Source organism: Kryptolebias marmoratus, linkage group LG17, assembly GCF_001649575.2.
Source record: "Kryptolebias marmoratus isolate JLee-2015 linkage group LG17, ASM164957v2, whole genome shotgun sequence".
In the NCBI taxonomy this organism is placed as follows: Eukaryota; Metazoa; Chordata; class Actinopteri; order Cyprinodontiformes; family Rivulidae; genus Kryptolebias; species Kryptolebias marmoratus.
In genome coordinates this window covers 6,321,076-6,341,026 of record NC_051446.1, presented here as the reverse complement: position 1 = coordinate 6,341,026, position 19,951 = coordinate 6,321,076, and the positions used below count along the sequence as shown (strand labels likewise).

The 19,951-nt window shown below is 38.6% G+C and overlaps 1 protein-coding gene across 3 annotated transcripts in view; it reads right to left on the bottom strand.

The window, feature by feature from the left end:
* The window catches only part of bach2b (BTB and CNC homology 1, basic leucine zipper transcription factor 2b), a 155,895-nt gene that overhangs the window by 70,364 nt on the left and 65,580 nt on the right, over positions 1-19,951 (bottom strand). The window contains exon 1 of one of the 3 annotated variants that reach the window (XM_037980665.1): positions 10,941-11,138. The exons of the other annotated variants lie outside the window; for them this stretch is intronic. The gene's annotated coding sequence lies outside the window, so the exon portion shown is untranslated. Of the gene's footprint in view, positions 1-10,940; positions 11,139-19,951 lie in introns of those variants that run through there. 3 annotated transcript variants of the gene reach the window in all.

Below are 19,951 nucleotides of genomic sequence, written 5' to 3'. Positions count from 1 at the left end.
ATCATCAAAATTAAACGAAATAAACATTTGAAATATATGAGTTTGTATGTAATGTATGAATATAATATACAAGTTTCACTTTTTAAATGGAATTACTGAAATCAATCTACTTTTTCATGATATTCTAATTTTATGACCAGCACCTGTACTGCGTTGGCCATGCTCCATTCAAAATAGACAAATTTGGTGCTCTCGCAGAGCAGGTTTGCCTGTACTAGCATTTATATGATATTTCGATGAGAGATCACAAAGGTAATCAAGTGGCTCAAAACTCATGGAAGGAGATTGCTGCTGCAATCTGTAAAGAGGAGTCTGATTGTAGTAAGACATAGAAATACATGCAGTATTGGTTTGTAAAAGCCAAAAAGAAAGTCCACTTCAATTTAGTGTGCTTAGCAACCATCAACACAACAGTTCTTCCTTCTGAATATGTGCAGTACTGAGCACAGCCATTTTTGGTGTGTGACGTTCTCTGTTTTACTACATTTACACTGGTTATGTAGTGTACTGCCACCTGTCTTTTCGGAAAATACTGGACAAACGTAAGTGTCAAGTATAAATGCCCACACCACTTGCTCAAGTTTGCGCACCATCAGTGGAGTCCTGCGTGACACTGAAGCGTGACTATAACAGAGCCTTTACTGAATTCTGTCCTGAGTAACTGGATTCCATTCGGACAGTGCTAATTACAGGTGTGAAGTTCCTCGATGTGCATTAAAAAGGTCTTCCGTCTGAACACCTTCAGAACTTTTCTCACCTTCAGAAATTGTCTGGGCCCCTTTTATCTGCAAACGTTTGTTAGCCGGTACCCGAGTTCATTGATCCTCAATGTAGAACCACATACTGAACTGACATGACTCCACACATGCAGCAGAATCATTATTTAGATGTCTCATGTCTCAGGGTAAAAAACAAGAGTCCCTTCAGCTGCTCGCTGACAAAAAATAATCAAACATAAATCCATAGGAACATTCTGAAGATGTCTTTTTTTGTTTTTGTTTTTTTTGTCTAAAGACTTTAATGAACTGCTTATTAGAATCTTTCCTAATAAAAATGTCTGTTTTGTTGGGATTTTATTAATCAGAATGGATTACAGGAGACTGCATGATGAATTTCTCTTTAGCTTGTTAGTTCTGATTGCTTTGGACCTACTGGAATCACTGAAAGCTATATTGAACTGTCAATCACAGGAAAACAGTCTGAAAAGTGTTGCAGATGTTGCATTATTTTCACCTAAGTAAAGACAACACTGATTCCTTGTTCACAATGAAACTCTGTAAACCAGCTGACAGCTGTCAGTTAGATGTGGTTTTTATTTAGGTTCAAATCTTCTTCAGTACCAGAATAATGTATGCTCCTTTATAAAATTTATATTATGTCTGTAGGAATCTAAATGCCTTTTGTTTTTTTGAATTAAAGTTTGAAAATGTTAAAAAAGAAATATTACTAGTGATATAAGTATATGTTGATGTATGTGTGTTTTCAGTAATTATTTCTGATAAATATTTGATGAGGTGATATTATACATGTGCATATTGTGCTGGCATGACTTTATTATGTGAAATAATTTTGCCTAGAAACAGTAATGTTAAATTTTGATTGTTGGCTTAAGGTAAAAGGGGATAGGGCTTTCAGTTTTTGGAAAGGCATGGAGCCACAAGTTTTTGACCTCTTGCTCACTCTTTCATTTACCTCAATGTTTTATTTTGTTTGTACATGGAGATATACAATGGGACATTTTCTCCAACATGGTAAGCCTATTTTCTACACTTAGATTGCCCACAGGTGGATCTAACTAATTATGTGGCTTCTGAAGATAATGGTTGGGACTGAAGAGCAAAAGGGGTGAAGATATATGCACACACCACTTCTTCAATTTTATAGTTTTTAGAACTATTTCATAGAAGTTTTTATTCCCCTTTTCATGGATTTATCACATATTATTTTTTTAATCAGTTTTTATTATAGGGCTGCTTTTACTTAGCAATTTTGTTTTTTTATTATGTCTTGTAATTGCCGTTATGCTTAATTCATTGTAACTGTGTTAAAACACTTTGGTCCAGTGGTTATTTAAAGTGCTTTATGAACAAAGGTGTTATGCTTGAAATTCAATCCAGAAGGCTGTTTACTTTTTTGTCTGTTTTATTTTACACAGTTAATATTTAAAAATACTTCAACCTTGGGTAGATGTGGGTGCAGGAGGCTTCAGTCTCAATGCTTTAATTATTAGACTGTTTTCACCAGACACAACTCTGACCCCCAGGAAGGAGAGAGAGAGAGAGGTCTTTTATGTGCAAAAAAGCAACAAAATAAGTATTGAGCAACATATATTCTATCTTTTTTTTCGTAGAAAATGCAACACAAATTGTAAAATTTCTGTGGTTAGTAGTTTAGGAAACTTAGGAATGTCCACTCCGCTGGTATTTACGATCAGGAGCCGCCACTGGCTGCTGTGTTGAATTGTTAAAGTTAAAAGTACCACTGTTTGTCACACACCTGAGTGTGTGAAATTTGTTCTCCGCATTAGACCCGGCAAGGGATTGAACCCAGAACCTCCCAGTTTCAGGGCGGACACTCTACCACTAGGCCACTGATCCGGTCAATTGTGTTGACTTCAAAAGTTAACTAATTGTACATATACAGCCGATAATTATTTTCTTAAAGTTTCATTAAAATCCATTAAGTGGATCATGAGATAGTTTGCTAAAAGACAGACAAACAAACACACACAGATCCAGGCAAAAACATTATTACTCTCATCACCTTTTTGTGGTGAGTGATAATGGCATCAACACAAATGATCTGGTGTGATAAAATTGAAGGTTATGGGATTTCACATTTTGGTTGATATCCAACACAAAAACAACGTTTCTACATTTCCCGGCTGGTCTGGGAACGCCTTGGGATTCCCCCGGAGGAGCTGGCCCAAGTGGCTGGGGAGATGGAAGTCTGGGTCTCCCTGCTTAGGCTGCTGCCCCTGCGACCCGACCCCAGATAAGCGGAAGAAGATGGATGGATGGACAAAAATAACCTGATAAGTGTCTTTGACCTTGCATTTAAACTTTAAATACCAAAGAATCTGAGCATGGGATGACCAGATCAGATATGGTCCTGTTGACAACCCAGCAAAGGACAGAATGTGGAAATGTTTACACTCTTTAGTATAAAGCATGCTAAAATGATGCGTGACAAACTGAGCACAAGAAGAGTGAAAACTGACAGCCTTTGCAAAAATGCTCTTTTTTGAGACACATTTCAGGGTTTCCTCTAGAAAAGAGGCTAAGCCCGGTGGTAGGTGGCTATTCGCTGGCTGATCACCGGCCAACCGTGATTTAGTAAAAAAAATGATTAAAGTTGACATGAAAGTTGAAAATATGGCTATTTATTATGTGACATTGTAAGATATTTGTGTCAAATATTTACGCAACTACAGTTTTAGAAAAAGGCACTTTTGAAATACTTTTTTAAACAAAAATACAATTAAAATAAACACTAATTGATTGCACCTAATTTGAATCCTAATTTAAATCACATTTACAAATAAATTAAATTAACATAAATGAAAAAGTGCAAAGAAGGCCCCAACACACGTCTCACGTCAGGCCAATGAATAACAACAGAGAACTCTGAAAAATAGACAGATGCTGTACTGTACTGTGCTTTTTGTGGCACAGGCTGCATGTTGGATCTCTACATGTAACAACAAAACAAAGCATATCTAATGCTGAATTTATTAGCATCATTTTACTGGTAAATTACCACGCCTCATATTAATATTTTCACTACAAAACTTGCTTACTGTATTCAGTGTTGTAAAGCCACCCTCTGAATTTTGGCTCAACTAACCTGTTTTACTGGCTGCAGCAGTCATAGACATTAATACGTAGACGCCCCGTTGACTGGGTTGGCCCGCTGATGGGACGTAGCTGAGTTTTCGCCATATTGGCGGAGGCACAGCTGCGCTGTGAACTAATACAAATAGGATTGTAAAGCACATTTTAACGGTGAATTTTACGTTAATGCCCCAGCCTTTTTATTTCACACATACTAAAATTAATGAGAAACAGGCACCAATTTATCCTTTTCAAACTATTTACCAAATGATTGGAATGGGGTTAAATACAGTATTTTAAACAGTGTCAAAAGTGTAAAAGGACAAACAAATAAAATAAGAAATAAATAAAACGATAATGCCACATGACCTAAGGGTTATACTCCGAAGCAACATTTCCCACTTAGCCAGATATGTTGAGCTGAAAGTCAGAGTTTTCAGTGTCACAACAGAGCATCTCTTTGAGCGCAGCTAGATCACCATGGCAACGTCACTTGCCCCGGAGCAGGTGATGAGTTTAAAATTTCAGTTAACTCTCAGTAAGAAGCAAAATCCTGACTCTGTTCTTAATGATATCTCAGACAGAGAACAACATTTATGTCATCATAGTTTTACTCCGCTTCTTTTTATATGCACATGTACGCCCCCCTTCACACACACACAGACACAATTAGAGGAGTGAAGAGGATCAAGGATATTGGATTTAGCTTCAGTGACTGCATCATATGATGTCTTGCTTAGGGACTTTAAATAGGAAAGCTTAGAGGGAAGAGAGGGTGGTGATGTGTGAGTCCTCCTGCTCTCAGCAGAATAATGCGAGTGTGAGGAAGGAAGAAGCAGTAAGGCTGAGCTATAACAGGATGAAATACATCCAGGAGTGAGAATGGACAGGCTCAGCCACCAGAGCCAGAGGTGGGAATGCTCCTGTCATGAAAACAAATCTCTTACTTTAAAAGACTTCAACACACTTCTCTGTAACACAACAGTAAAATCAGATTATCTGCCACAACATATGAACAGACAGAAAAGGACATGCAGGTTGGTTAAATTCTTTCCCATTATTTGTACTTGAGACAAACAGAACCTTCTGGGTCATTATGTTGATGTGGGTCTGAGAAAAAAGCACTGAACTGCTGTGAAAAAGTCAGACCCAACTAAATGATGAGCCACCCCACTTCTTAACAAAATCACTAGTCAGATGAAAATTTACAAATAAATTCAGTGAACCATTATTAAATTGATTAGAGAATAAACTTGTATATCAAAACAGGAAGAGAGTAAGGAAACATGAGAACCTTAAAACCTTTGGCTGTTTTTAAATACCCACCTGAATATTCATTGTGCAATAGTTTCACACACTGTTTTAGGACCAATAAATAAATAAATAAAAAATGCAACTACTAACATAATTAGTTTAACGAATAGACACACAGACATGCTCTGAAAGCATATTCTGTATTTAAAATTATTTTTAATCATTTGTGGATTATTAACACATGTGATTGCATTTTCCATAATCTCAAGACAAAAAATTTCACACTGCTCATAAAAAAACATCAAGGTGTTTAATGACACCTATCTATATACAGGTGGAAATTTTTAGGCTTAGGTGTGTAGGGGTCCCACTACAAATGATCAGTTATTGCCAATGCCAGCCCTAGGCAATTTGGCACCCTAGGCAGGATTTTAGATGGCGCCCCCTGTGCATTTTTGTAAATTTCGATGCCAATTTATATACACTCACACAAGAAACTAAATAGCTTTGTCTCTGATGTTATCTTTTATTTTTAGAAACCAAGTTGTCCAAATAAAACAGCTAACAATATACTAAATTTGAAATACATACAACAAATTTGAAACAGAATATCAAAAACCTACACAAAGTAAAATCTGACTTAAATATAAACAAAAATTGTAAACAAGTGACAAAAGAAATTATAAATCCAATATAAGTAAGGCACTGCACAATCATCCATCCATTTTCTGCTACATGTCCTGAGTAGGGTCGCGGGTGGAGCTGGAGTCCAACCCAGTGTGCTTCACGCTAAGGCAAGGCCAAGGCCATCATAAGGTTGGCACTGCACAAAATAACTATATTACAAGAAAGAAAATTTTTACAGAGACTTCTGGTGGTGTTTTTTTTGTTTGTTTTTTAATTACTGCATTAACTAGAATGACAAAGTACTCCACCACCTCCACATCTGCTACAGCTTTACTCTCCTAGCCTTTCTTGTAGCAAATTCATCTATATAATCATCATAAGAAAACTGATTTGAGACCACATAATTTATGCTTATCCACTTAGATGTTCTTACATCATAGTAGATCTTAGGTAGATTTTACTGAGTTTAAGTTTAGAAAAGCTCAACAGCCACTACAACAGTAGGTGTGGCAGAGATTCTTAGAGCAAACCACAAGCGGGGGTAACCTTCTGTCAGGCTCTTCTCAAGTTCAGTAATTCCACATTTGTCATACTCTTAGATGGAAATTGTGGAAAAACGTGCATTTCCATTGGAAGTTCTGCGTCATTAATCTCTGGCTGGCTGTCATGGGTCAGAGGAGTACTCAGGGTTTGACGGTGCTATAGCAGCTCTCCTTTTTCAATGTTAGGGAAGTTTAGAAGCTCTCCAAACTTGTTATTCAAGTGAAGACATGTATGTAACCACTAAAAAAGGAGTTTCCATTTTTTGAACTCCAGCTTTTTTGGGCTCATCTGGAGACTCAACCAAAGTGCCTTTTTGTGGTTTTTAACAGCTTTTGTTTCAATTCAGCCTCCACATTAATTTCTTAACACATCTCCTTTGCAGTTATATGTGCATCAGAAAATCCAGTGTTTCTGTAGCATATGAGGAAATCTCTGGTTTTGTTCAACAAGTCAACAGGCACATATAGCTGCATGATGGGCAACTGCATCAATTTACTCACATGCTGGATCTTGCTGTCATACCATATGGCTGTAAAAATACAAAAGCGCTAGGATCTGTCTCAATCTCCTCAGCCAAAAAAAAAGCTGTGCTTCAACTTTCAACACAAGATCTGTCGTCATTTCTCTCACCTCCAGAAAGGCTTCTGTGACTTTCCCAGCCAGATACCTTACTGTCTCAATGCTCTTTAACCTGCTTTTATTTCTAGTCTCTGCCCAAGATTTCAGAGTGGTTTAACATATTTCAGGACAACACCCCACCTATGAGTTGAAGTTGACAAAAGCCTAGATGCCCAAAGTAGCCAAAGGCATTTGGTGAGCTTTTGCAGCATCAACATTTAAATTGTGGGCATGAGATGGCAGAAGCTCTGGAGTTCAGGTGAAGCAACCTTGCATGAACATATTTATTTTTCCCTTCATGTTGGCATTGCTATCAGAGAACTGCCCTCTGTAGGGCTCTGAATGTTGTAGGGTTGTGTTGGCTAACGTGACTCTGCAATATTGCATGGACATCGGGGGAAGTTCCCCTGGATTCGCAGACTGGGGTGGTGGTTCCCTTATTCAAAAAGGGGGACCGGAGAGTGCGTTCCAACTATAGAGGAATCACACTCTTAAGCCTCCCTGGTAAGGTCTATTCGGGGGTTCTGGAGAGGAGGGTCCGTCGGATAGTCGAACCTCGGATTAAGGAAGAGCAGTGTGGTTTTCGTCCTGGTCGTTGGGTACCGGGCCCTTTGATACGGGCTGTTAGGTCCCTATATGACCGGAATCAGAGCTTGGTCCGGATTGCTGGCAGTAAGTCGGACTCGTTTCCGGTGAGAGTTGGACTCCGCCAAGGTTGCCCTTTGTCACCGATTCTGTTCATAACGAGTGTGAAATGGCCGGGATGAGGATCAGTGCCTCCAAATTTGAGGCCATGGTCTTGAGCCGGAAAAAAGTAGAGTGCCTTCTCCGGGTCGGGGAATATGTCCTGGCCCAAGTGGAGGAGTTTAAGTATCTTGGGGTCTTGTTCACGAATGAGGGAAAAATGGAGCGGGAGATCGACAGGCGGATTGGTGCAGCGTCTGCAGTGAAGCAGGCACTGTACCGGTCTGTCGTGGTGAAGAGAGAGATGAGTCAAAAGGCGAAACTCTCGATTTACCGGTCGATCTACGTTCCTACCCTCATCTATGGTCACGAGCTTTGGGTAGTGACCGAAAGAACGAGATCGTGAATACAAGCTGCTGAAATGAGTTTTCTCCACAGGGTGTCTGGGCTCTCCCTTAGAGATAGGGTGAGAAGCTTGGTCATCCGGGAGGGACTCAGAGTAGAACCGCTGCTTCTCCACGTCGAGAGGAGCCAGTTGAGGTAGCTCGGGCATCTGGTGAGGATGCCTCCTGGACACTTCCCTGGTAAAGTGTTCCGGGCACGTCCTGCCGGGAGGAGGCCCAGAGGAAGACCCAGGACACGCTGGAGGGACTATGTTTCTCGGCTGGCCTGGGACTGCCTTGGGATTCCCCTGGAGGAGCTGGACCAGGTGGCTGGGTAGAGGGAAGTCTGGGTCTCCCTACTTAGGCTGCTACCCCCGCGATCGGACCCCGGATAAGCGGAAGAAGATGGATGGATGGACTGAGGAAGTGTATCAGTTTATTTTGAATTGTTTTGCTCAGATAATTTACTGTACATGTGTGCCAGCTCAATGTTCCATCCTATTGACATGCTGCTTCATTACTGGATCAATTTTGGCCATAAGCTCCCTGCTAAAAACTGAATTATAACCACCAATCAACAAAGAACTTGACACCATTTTTTTCTGTCAGCCTCAGTGAGTTTGATGTATGTACTTTAGACTAAATGAAGTAATGCAACAAACAACTGGGTTTACAATTACAATATATAAAGAGGTGGAAAAGGAATAGCATTTTGATTGACTATTACAAGCAGAGCAAACATTACCTAAAAAGAAAATAATAAACAATCAAATGTAGACAAATATGAAACACCTGCCGAAAAAATCTAATCTTTTCAAACTGCCCTTAGAAATGTAAAGTGAGAATTACCTACCGTATTTTCCGCACTATAGGGAGCATTGGATTATAAGGCGCACTGTCATGGAATGGTCCATTTTCAAATTTTTGTCATATATAAAGTGCACCGGACTATAAGGAGCATCATCATTTTTGTAACTTTGCGCGGACAGCGCAAAACGGACGATTTTGGTGCTCTAGAGTTAGTCCAATAATGGGGCACACAGACAACCATTCACACTCACATCAAATTACAATTTAAAGTTGCTAGTTAACCTAAGATGCATGTTTTAGACTTCTGGGGGAAACCCATGCATTTACAGGAGAACATCTATAGTCCACACCAAAAGGTCCCAGCTGGGAGTCAAACCTGTGACCTTAAGTTGCAAGGTAACCAACTATGCCATTGTATGTCCTTGTTGCCTAACCAACACAAAAATGGTTATAATTCAGTCAGTTTTACAGATATTGAGATCATATTTGGTGTGGTAGTAGCTGAGATTCATCCCCTTCACATATTCTGAGTGCTAACAAAGCTCATAATATCTTACAATATGGAATGAGATCTTGTTATTTCCAAGGTTTGATCAAAACCGCTACAACTTCATAATTTCTCATCATAAGTTGATTTTACTTTAAAACTCTGGCATGAGAGGCAGCGGGCGATATGCATTTTTTAAGGGATGATAGGACTTTAATTTTATATATGTATGTTTTGGTGCAATCCAACATTTCGAACTTTGAGTCAACTGTGTTTTTGCTACTCATCTGAATGTAGACGGGGCTGAAAGAAGGATTGTGTGGAGGGGGACCGGACTTCAGATATTTCTGTTTATGTTCATGACCTCTAAACAACACATCATCCCTGAAGTAAATGAGTTTGTAAAATGAGATACAAGCTGAGCATTTCTGGTGTTGGTGGGGTTTTCCACATTAACCACAGAAAGTTAGCATTTATGAATGACAGTTTTGATCTTTTCACTGCTGATAATCTGAACAGGTTTTCAGAAGGTCACTGGGTCGCTGACTTAAACCCTGAGATAAAATTCAAGTCTGACAACTGACACCTTTCTATTCAGAAAGATGAAAGCACCTTCTTGTTTTGTTTAGTGACAAAGATGTTCGATAAATTTGTCTGACTTAAATCTAAGTCTAGGGTGAAATTAAGCTAATTAATGGCTAAAAGTAAAGGTTTTGTAAATGTCTACATCTGGCTTCATATTTAACATTTAAAGAAATCACTGCATATTGCTGTTGTTTGTTTAAAAAAAATCATAAAAAAGACTGATAGAATTTAAACTGCAGTCTTCTATTTGAAAGCATTTCCATGACACCAATCGTGCTCACTCTGTCACTGGCACAATTGGCCTAATGTCTGTGAAATAGACATCATAGTTGACTAGATTTTTATATAGCTGATTTTGCTTCCCCATTTTATCCCCCAATCATGTTCCCATGTCCACTTCGACCTGTTTTGTACCCACTATGGCAGCTGCCCCCACAACTACGACATTCAAAAATGTAGCTTCAGATGTTTTCTGTCAAAAAGACAGCTCCTGTGATGTCAAAATACAGCTCTAGTGCTCTAAAATTAAAAACACTAAACTGGAGATGGATTGGAAACACCTGCAACAATGCTGCCACTGTTTTGAGAGAAAGCCTGTTGCTCCAACATACACTCTCACAAAAAATTGTGCCTTAGACAAAGACTCTCATTTAGAGGGTGCTAAAACACAGTAAGAACAGTCCCTTAATGAATCAGGCCCTAGAAAGTTTTTCTTTTCTGTGCCTTCAAGAATGCCTGCAGGGTGCTACATAAACCTGTATCACAGTGCTGTCAAAATAATGACCACACAGTGACTTCATCTTCTCTCATTGGCAAAGTTTACGCAATAACCTCAACTACATACTGACAAGATTTATTTTGTAAAAGATATCAACCAGCATCACCGATAGCTGGATCACACACAAAGCAGGAAATGTTTGCCTCAAAAGTCTTACATGTTTGTAATAACAGAAGAGAAAAATCAAAGAAAATCTCCGCTGTTGAAGAGCAAACTTCAGCCAGTAATTTGGGGCTGAGTGTCCAGTCAGAAGCTAACAAATGTCTGCTACCAGGGAATTATTAGCAAATACTTTTACTGAAGCTACAAAGTTAAAATGAGTATCAACAGTTGGTTACCTCAGGAAGACCTCAGCACACATCCAGTCATTTTGCTATTCCACATTTTGCTCTGACAACTTTCTAATGTCTTTGACTGCATGTTAGCAGCAGCACCCGAAGGCGGAGACTATGACTGAACAACTGAGGTATGTGTGATTGAGAGCGTGTGTGTGATAGTTGTGCATGTGTTTGTGTGATGGCATGCCAGAGTATTTTTGGGTTATGCCTGCTCAAATACAGCTAGCATGAATCATGACTTCCCACACAGTATGTGAGTGAGCGGGGAGAGTCATGTTGCTGTCTTATATGGTAACATGCTGAACATGTGATACAAAGACCTGAGTTATCTATAGACTGAACTCAGTGCTTCACGTCTGAGGTAGAACTCCAACCACACCATCCCAGCTTGATCTGAACTTCAATTATGTGAATGTTGAGTCAACACCCTATTGTTTTAGTTTCTTTATAGTTTATTTATTTCCTTTACATTTTTTTAGTTTCTTTAAAGAGCGTTAATTTCTTTATTATTTATAGTTTCTTCTGTATGTATTTAGCAATCAAATTACTTCCATATATTTTGGCTATTTTTACCATTCATATAGCAAAATGTTCAGTTTGATTGGGAAAAGGGTTCTAAGACTTTTGTTTTTTGTAACTTCTATACTTTTCAAAATATTTAACTTTATTTCATAGGTGTTTTGACTGAAATAAACTGAAATCTCTATAATTCCTTTAGAATCAGTGTTTTCTTTGAAACTGTTTTCTTTCTTTACTTTAAGTAACCGTTCTGCCACTTTTAGCTTTTACCTACCATTCTGCTGCTTTTACATTTCAGGTACTGTTCAGCTTCTTTTAACTTTTAGATACCACCAGCTAACTACTTATTAACCAATTTTAGCATCAGTTTAGCAAATTCTAGCATTATTACATCTGTTTTGCTAATAATAGCATTTGTTCTATTGCTTTTATGTTTTAGTTTGTGTTTTGGAAATTTTAGTGTGATATTTTCTCATTTATGCCTCTATTCTGCTCATTTTAACAATAAATTCTTCAACAAATTGCACCAAAGTCACTCAGCATTGAGAATTCACATTGCTTTTTCACAGAAAATACAATTTTTCTAATTGTGTGAATACTTAGTCGGCATTTACACTATTGTTGTCCTGTTTATAGTGTCTTTCATACGTTTCTTGGTATAAAACTACTTCTGCATATTTTGTGCCATTTTTACCATTCTTATATCAAAAAGTTTGGTTTAATTGGGAATTTTTACAGGCACAGCTTGAGCCATTTCAAATCAATAGCCATTTGCTATCTGATGCAAATGTTTAATAATGTTCAACACTCTACAAGTTTGTCGTAGCTGCAGTAGCTTGGTGGTCAGTGCTGTGGTCTTGTAATCCTGAGGTTGCAGGTTTGAGTCCAGGTTGCTGCAGGAAGGGCACTTGGCGTAAAACAATTGCCAAATCATTGGTGTGAGTTTGCTCACTGTGGTAACCTCTGAAGAAGGGAGCAGCCAAAAGAATTTACTTATGCCTGTTTTCCACTGGCTGTAATGGTCTGGCTCCACTCTACTCGGCATGCTTTGCAAGCATTTCCAGGCTGGTCCCTGCTTTGAAGCAGAGCCAGCCCTGCTTTCATGGGTGATGCAAGCTCAGTTCCTGTTCACTCATTGGTCATGGGTGTAGTCAGATGCAAGCTTAAAGAGCGAAGAAAACAACAACAGACAATTTTGGAACAGTAGCAAAGACACAGAGCAGCAATGGAGTCCTCACAAAAGTTTATTCCCTGGAGCAACAACGAGGTCCAGTCTTTTCTTGCAATTATTGGGGACTGCAGCATTCAGCGCCAGCTAGATGGGGCAACAAGACATGAAAAAGTTTTTGTTGCGGTTGCAGAACAGATGGCTGGAGCTGGATACAACAGGACATCTTGACAGTGCTGGGAAAAATTGAAAAAGCTCCACAAATGACACCAAGTTTCGGTAGCACACACTCATTAAGAGCAACTCCTGGCGTAGGAAGTCTGGAGGTGTGGCTTTGGAGGTTAAGCCTTTAAGGTTTTCTAACATCTGTCTCACCCCAACATGTCCTATCCCATGTGCTTCCTGAAAAAGAGTTTGTTTCAGTCCTGGAGGAAACACAATCCTCCCATCAGGACCTCTCCAACATCCCTGTTGTTCCACAGCCCCTCTGTGCTTCCACATCATTTTTTCTTGAGGAGCAATGAGAGCAATTTTGTACTGAATTCTGTAGGTGACAAGAAGCCAGTGTAGGTTATGAAGAATGGCTGGTGTCCTGGTGCAGCTCAAATAACCTGGAGCTTAATGCCTAGAAGACGGTGGAGCTAATTGTGGACTTCAGGAAAGCCATAGACCCACCACGCCTAATTGTGTGACCTGATGTAATGGTATTGACGGCCGCACTGGGCTAATGTCAGGGAATCTATTCTGTCAGATGCGCGTTTCATTGAATTCCTCCAGGTCACTTCTTATGCATTATTCAGGTTTATTCCATTAAACATCCATACCTCAGATTCACAGACTGACACAGACTGACCAGGTTCAGTATCAATAAGTGACATTACTTCAATAGTGCCATAAATACGGTCAACAGAAATATGACAACCTTGATGCGCCCTCATTCAAAGAACAACTCCAACGCCACAAAACACACCATTCATATCAATTGACAGTCATGCCCACACCGACACACCCACCACCCAAGTGTCAAGCTGCGTGCGCACTTGAATGTCATCAATTACTTATATCTGGCTCTTACAACGCCCTCTCATTGTCAAGGACCTCACCATCGCCACTGTGGACTCCTTCCGCTTCCTGGGTATCACCATGACTAAGGACCTCAAGTGGGAGCCGAGCATCAGCTCCATCATCAAGAAAGCGCAGCACAGGATGTTCTTCTTACAGCAGTTGAGGAAACTCAAAATGCCAACTGAGCTGATGGTGAAGTTTTACACAGCTGTCATTGAGTCTATCCTCACCACCTCCTTCACTGTGTGGTACACTGGGGCCACGAGCAGGGACAAACAGAGAATACAACGCGTTGTGCGCTCCGCCGAGAGGGTGATCGGCTGCAACCTCCGACCCGTACAGGACCTGTACTCCTCCAGGACTTTAGGACAAGCAGGTCAAATTGCAGCTGACCCCTCTTACCCTGGACACAGCCTGTTTAATTTTCTCCCCTCAGGCAAAAGACTACGGTCCATCCGGACCAGAACTTCCCGCCACATGAACAGCTTCTTTCCCTCAGCCACAAAACTGCTGAACAACAGATAATAGTTTTATTTGCACCTTTACACCAGAAGGATTTCCTACCCTGTAACTCGTTTACTGGCAATGGCAATAAAGTGATTCTGATTCTACTACTAAGTAAACTACAACTAGTTTCTAATGACAAAGTAGTGAAGACCTCCTGTATCCTACAGTGTGCACGTGTACAAACCATGTAGCTTCAAAATGAAACCAACAGCACAGCGTATGGCCATAAGAAGAATAATCTATACGTCTGCATGTATCCAGTGTGATATATGACAGAAATTATTCTTTGAGAGTTCAGATTAATGAGATTAATACAAACCTTGAGAACTGATAACAAGATGTCTCCTGTTATTATTTACATATAAAAGTACTCTGATCAGCATATCATAATTTTTACAAACAGAAATAGAAAATGCTACTTAATCTACATGCCTCACTTTTAGTGAACAGAACTTTATTAAATGTATTTTTAGTAAAATATAAATTGTAATGCTACATTTGGCCTTATTTATGAATTTAAATGAAATGTGTAATAGACAGAGGTAACTTGTCTTCTGTATTTGTAATAAAAATTACATGAGTCAAATCAGGAACAATTATAGCAAAGGTAAAAACTACATCTATAGATGCATGTGAATGTAATTTATTTATTTTTCTAATTTAGTCTCAGGGCTACATTTTAAAGGTAAACTGAAATCAAATCTCAAAAAATTGACATTTCATAAACACTATTTAGTCAAACACAAATACACAATAATTCAGGGACCCATTCTTGTCACCTAACACTTAAATAAACAGTTTTTTGTGTTTTAGTCAATAATTTCCAAAGTGGGTGATTTGTGGGCCAACTGACATTAAAAAACACGATAATGGCTATAACTTAGTCCATTTGACAAATATTGACCTAAAATTTGGTGTGGTAGTAGCTGAATTTTTCAAGATCTTCATTTAAAACTTTTCTATTAACTAGTGGAGCCAACTCTGAATGTTAGGAAAAATATTTTGAGCCACAAGGTGAATTTTAACAAAACTTTCAGAAAGTAATCATTGGATGTACATTTACAACTAATTCACCTTTGGAGCCGAAGCAATACAGGAGGGCCGCCACGACCAAATGCCCTTACAAAACATAAATGATTATATTTCAGTCAGTTTTACAATATTGAACTAAAATTTAATGTGGTAGTACCTGAGAGTTATTTACAGCACACTACAACACAATATAGCAAGAATATGCATAATGTTTTAAAAGTTTGACAACAATGCTAGGCCTTTAATTAAAACACATGCCAAACAAGAAGCAGATTAAGTGCTATTTAATTGGCAGGAAAGAGACTTCAAGTATGGCTGTGCTCAAGACATGATGCGTGCAATTAAAATAGCTCAGCAGAAATGTGTGATAGGAAGAGTTGTGGAGGGGGTTAGTTGAATTGGAAAAAAAACAAAACCAAAAAACAACAAAAGCAAAAAAAAAAACCAAAAAACCCACCTGTCTGAAAATTAAAACTCTAGTGTAAATTTGAAAACACCTCTCTCTGAGGCCCGATGGAAAAAGAGACGAGTGGAAAGTCTCCCCACAGGAAAGAGTTGATACAGTGCCATCGCCCACGTTCAAACCATCAGAAGCCACATCTGTATGCACATATGTGCATCTGTGTGGGTGTAATCATGTGTGTATGCGTGAGTAGGCTGGAGGGTGCAAGTCTGTTGATATGACAAAGAAAAACAGTTTTTCACACATTACTCTTGCATGTGTGACATATTTGGTTTTAGAAGTTCTTGCTCATCGAGCAACAGAGGAAACATTGAGTTGTAAGTCCAGGCAACACAAAGAGATGATGTTTGGAGGTCAAGCTCTGGAGCAGGAATTTACATGCTTCCTTAGCTGCTGATTTGAACTCCTTCTGACATGTCTCACTCTTCAGTTTCTAGCTGTCATTCCAGACCACAAAGAAATATAACCTGTTACTTATACACATATCAGTTCAAAAACTATAGCAAATTAAGAGAGCACTGCTATTTTTTCTGGAAGCAGCATCTCTGCATGATGACAGCCATTCTATTTCAGAAACTTGTTGAATTCCAACACCCCCCCCCCCTTTATTTTCATTAACAAGGTACTGATTAGGTGATCACCTGAACTAAATCTTATTCACGACTGCTGTCGTTATCATTAACCTCCTGCACTTGGACCAGCTGAATGGCAAAAACAGTGATAGTGATAGTGACTCAAAAGTAAATGGAATAAAACAAACAAAAAAAAACTTATTACCCATTCCTAAAAAGTTGAAAAGAAAAGTTCTGAGTGAAGAAAAGAAGGGTTCAATTTTGGTTTTACTGGCAGATGGAAACAGAGAGCTTCAGCTTTTCGATGGAGGTTCAGGTGTGGATGAAGGACCATCAGATTAATACCCTGTCATGGCCAGCATAATTTCCAAGACCTGAACTCCAAAGAAAACCTCTGGAATGTGAGGAAGATGCTCAGAAGCCACCCCAGCTGAGCTGATTAAATTTTTGCACTGGAAGTAGCAAAAAGTCACCCAACAGCAATGTGAAAGACTGGTGGATAGCATGACAAAATCATTAAAGCTGGGAATAAAACATCAACATTGTGTTGCCAAAAATATTAATATAAGTTTGTTTTCTTTGCATTATATGAGGTCTGAAAAAGGTTCACCTTTTCTGTTATTCTGACCATTTGTCATGTTCTGCAAATAAATAACCTAAATAACAAAAGTTTTATTTAAAATTTAGAAGAAGTGATGTCAGTCTGTTATAGAAGAAAACAAAAATGTTCATTTTACTCAAACACCTGAATAATAAAACCTCAAAATCAGGAAAACTGAGTTTTTTATTATTATTTTTTTTATAGCTAAAAAGTGCACACTCGTCTGATGGACAATGGATACTGACAGTAACTTGAGTATTTCCTCCTCTGAGTTAAGAAACCTGGCTGTTACAAAGTATAATTTAGGTAACATATTGCAGCACACACTATCCAACTGAGAAAAGTCTCAATGAAACCCACGTATTACCAGAAAACTAAAACAGAAGAATCAAACCTTTAAATTGTCATTATCATATTTTTCACAGATTATGGACAGCAGCGCAAAACAAATACATTTTCCGGAATTAATTATTCTTTTCTTTTTTTTTGGCCTACTTTATACAAAATTGCCAGATAGTTAATACGTATTGTGGTGCCTTCCTCTTTTTGGCACCACCAAGAGGGAGGCAGGTGGAATGGCCCTCCCTACAAATATACTGGTCTCTGGGCCAAACAATCCTATATATATAATTGTCTGTTTGCAAACAGGTGGATCGAAAACAAAAGCTTGTGTGCCATGTTTCAGCTTTTGGAGCCACAATAAAACATGATCATCACAGCCATTTCCACACTCTACAAGGAGAATCAAAACAAAATGATGGAATCACTGAAGAAACCAGGTCAGATAGCTCCAACATGTGAAGCACAAAATCTTACGCCAATGTTCTCAGGTTTTAGACCCCTTTAATGCTCATTTAGTTCTTATGATCCTGTTTGAATAAAAACTATTTATACTGCAATGTAGAGCAAAATATTTTGTTGGCTCCAAAGTTAAGTTAATCTTTGGTAGATGTACATCCAATTAATACTTTTTGAGAGTTTCATTAAAATCCATCCAGAGGTTCATTAGATATTTTGCTAACAGACAGACACACAAACACACACAGACACAGACACAGGTAAAACCATTATCATCCACTTTTGGCAACAGGTAATAATCACTGTATTGTAGGGAGTGCTGTATTTACATTGACATGTACAGTACTTCAGTACTTGGCATATGAAAGCTGAGCTTATAATGTACGAATGAATGAGATGTCCAACTTTTGAAAACCTTTCAGCATTTAGCATGTCCCACATTCTGTTAGTTTGGATCTAATCATCCTATTCATAAATACAAAAGTGATACTGTTGTTCTGCTTCAAAGACTTTTCAAAACCTGCAAATTGGCATACTTCAGTGAGTTCCTCTTATCTTTCCTCCCTTTTATCAAAATGCCACCGAAACAAAAATAAATACCTGCTGTGTAAAAGTTAAATAAAGAGTAAATTTCACCCCCAACATAAGAGCATAAACTCTATCTAAAATGTGGTGTTTGTGCAATTTTCTGATACTGAGAAAGCGATGTGAATCACAGCATTACAGATCTGTGAGACTGATATGTGAGATGGGCCTGTGTGAAACAGAGTAACTGACTCATCTGTCATAGAATAAACTCACCAACACATACTGTATACACTGTGGTATATTACAGCAGCTTTAGCTCATTTCTCTGTATAATCTCTCTGCATTCTGAAAGTATTTTGTTCTCACTCTCCATACACAACATGTGTCTGTGGTTTCTGAAACCGCTGTTCTCATTTCACTGTACCAGGTAAAGCCCGGCAATGCAAAACTTACACTTACAGTTTAGAAAATATCCAGATTTCCCCTATGTAAATTTATGATTTGGCTCTTGGAAAGCTTTTGCCTTTTTTTCTCACAAAATTTGTAACTGAATATCAGTTTGACATCATACGTTTGAAAAGTCAGTAGAAAGAAATCAGGAAAAAAAATCAGGAAAGTTTAACTGTTATTGAGTAAAAACCCTTTAAAGATTTCAAAATCTCCATTTCATCATGTAAAGACAACATTCTGTGACCTGTTTAAACTTTGAATGATGTTTCTGTTGTGAAGTCTGTCTGACCTATGGAGCTCTAAAGAAGACTGGCTATTCTCAAGTGTTTTTACCAAAATCCCATTGGTTTACATTATACTGTTCTTGCAGTTTTTTGCTAATTTTGTCTACATTGTGCACATACCATTACCAAAAGTCATAGCACAGTATTCCCAGTTGAGCCATACATTTTGGTGTATAATTTGCATGTTTTTATTTCAAAGCTGTGTGAAAAGATACAACACAAACATTTTCAACAGTTCAGTAATGAGGGCACTCTTAACTATCAGCTGCAGGTTAAAAGTGAAGAGGAGATAACGCGAGTCAGCGTGAGATGTCAAAGTGCATCAACACAAGTCCTGTCTGCATGATGTGGAGTGCAGGGACACACACTGAAAGGTTATTGTTTCTAGTGTGCGCACATGTGACACAGAGTGTGGTTTAGTGGCTTTGGGCAGAAATCTTGATGACTCAGTCTGAGAAGAGAAAGCAGAGCTTATTGATTAAACCCCTTCACACACACACACACACACACATATCACAGTGGAAATGTTTGCAGGCAAGAGGAACTCAATCATCAACCAACGCTGTTTCACATCTTTGGCTTTGATCCAATACTTACACCACCAACAACAAGATAAAAAAATTTCTCAGTTGTGCATTAAATTTATTATGCTGTCAGCTGCCTGGCAAAGACATTTAAGACTTTTTCTGACTCTAAATATCACAAGGAAAGAGGCCCAGCCTTCAGATAGAAAAGACATCATAGTGAACTCAAGGGCTTGAATTACATTTCATTATTGGGGGAGGGAGGGCAATAAACAGGGAGATTCATTAGGAGCAATTTCCACATTGTTCTCTCTGTCAGTGCACTCGGGACAAAATTGAAAATGTCGAATGGAAAAATTGTAGCCTATGGGCTGGATGGGGCTAGTAATGAAGATGCCAAGTCATGCTAAGCAACATTCAAGTAAAATTTCTTTCTCTCTCTTTTTTTTAATTTATAAAAACTTAATGACAATTTTAGAGCTGAAACAAATGTCTATCAA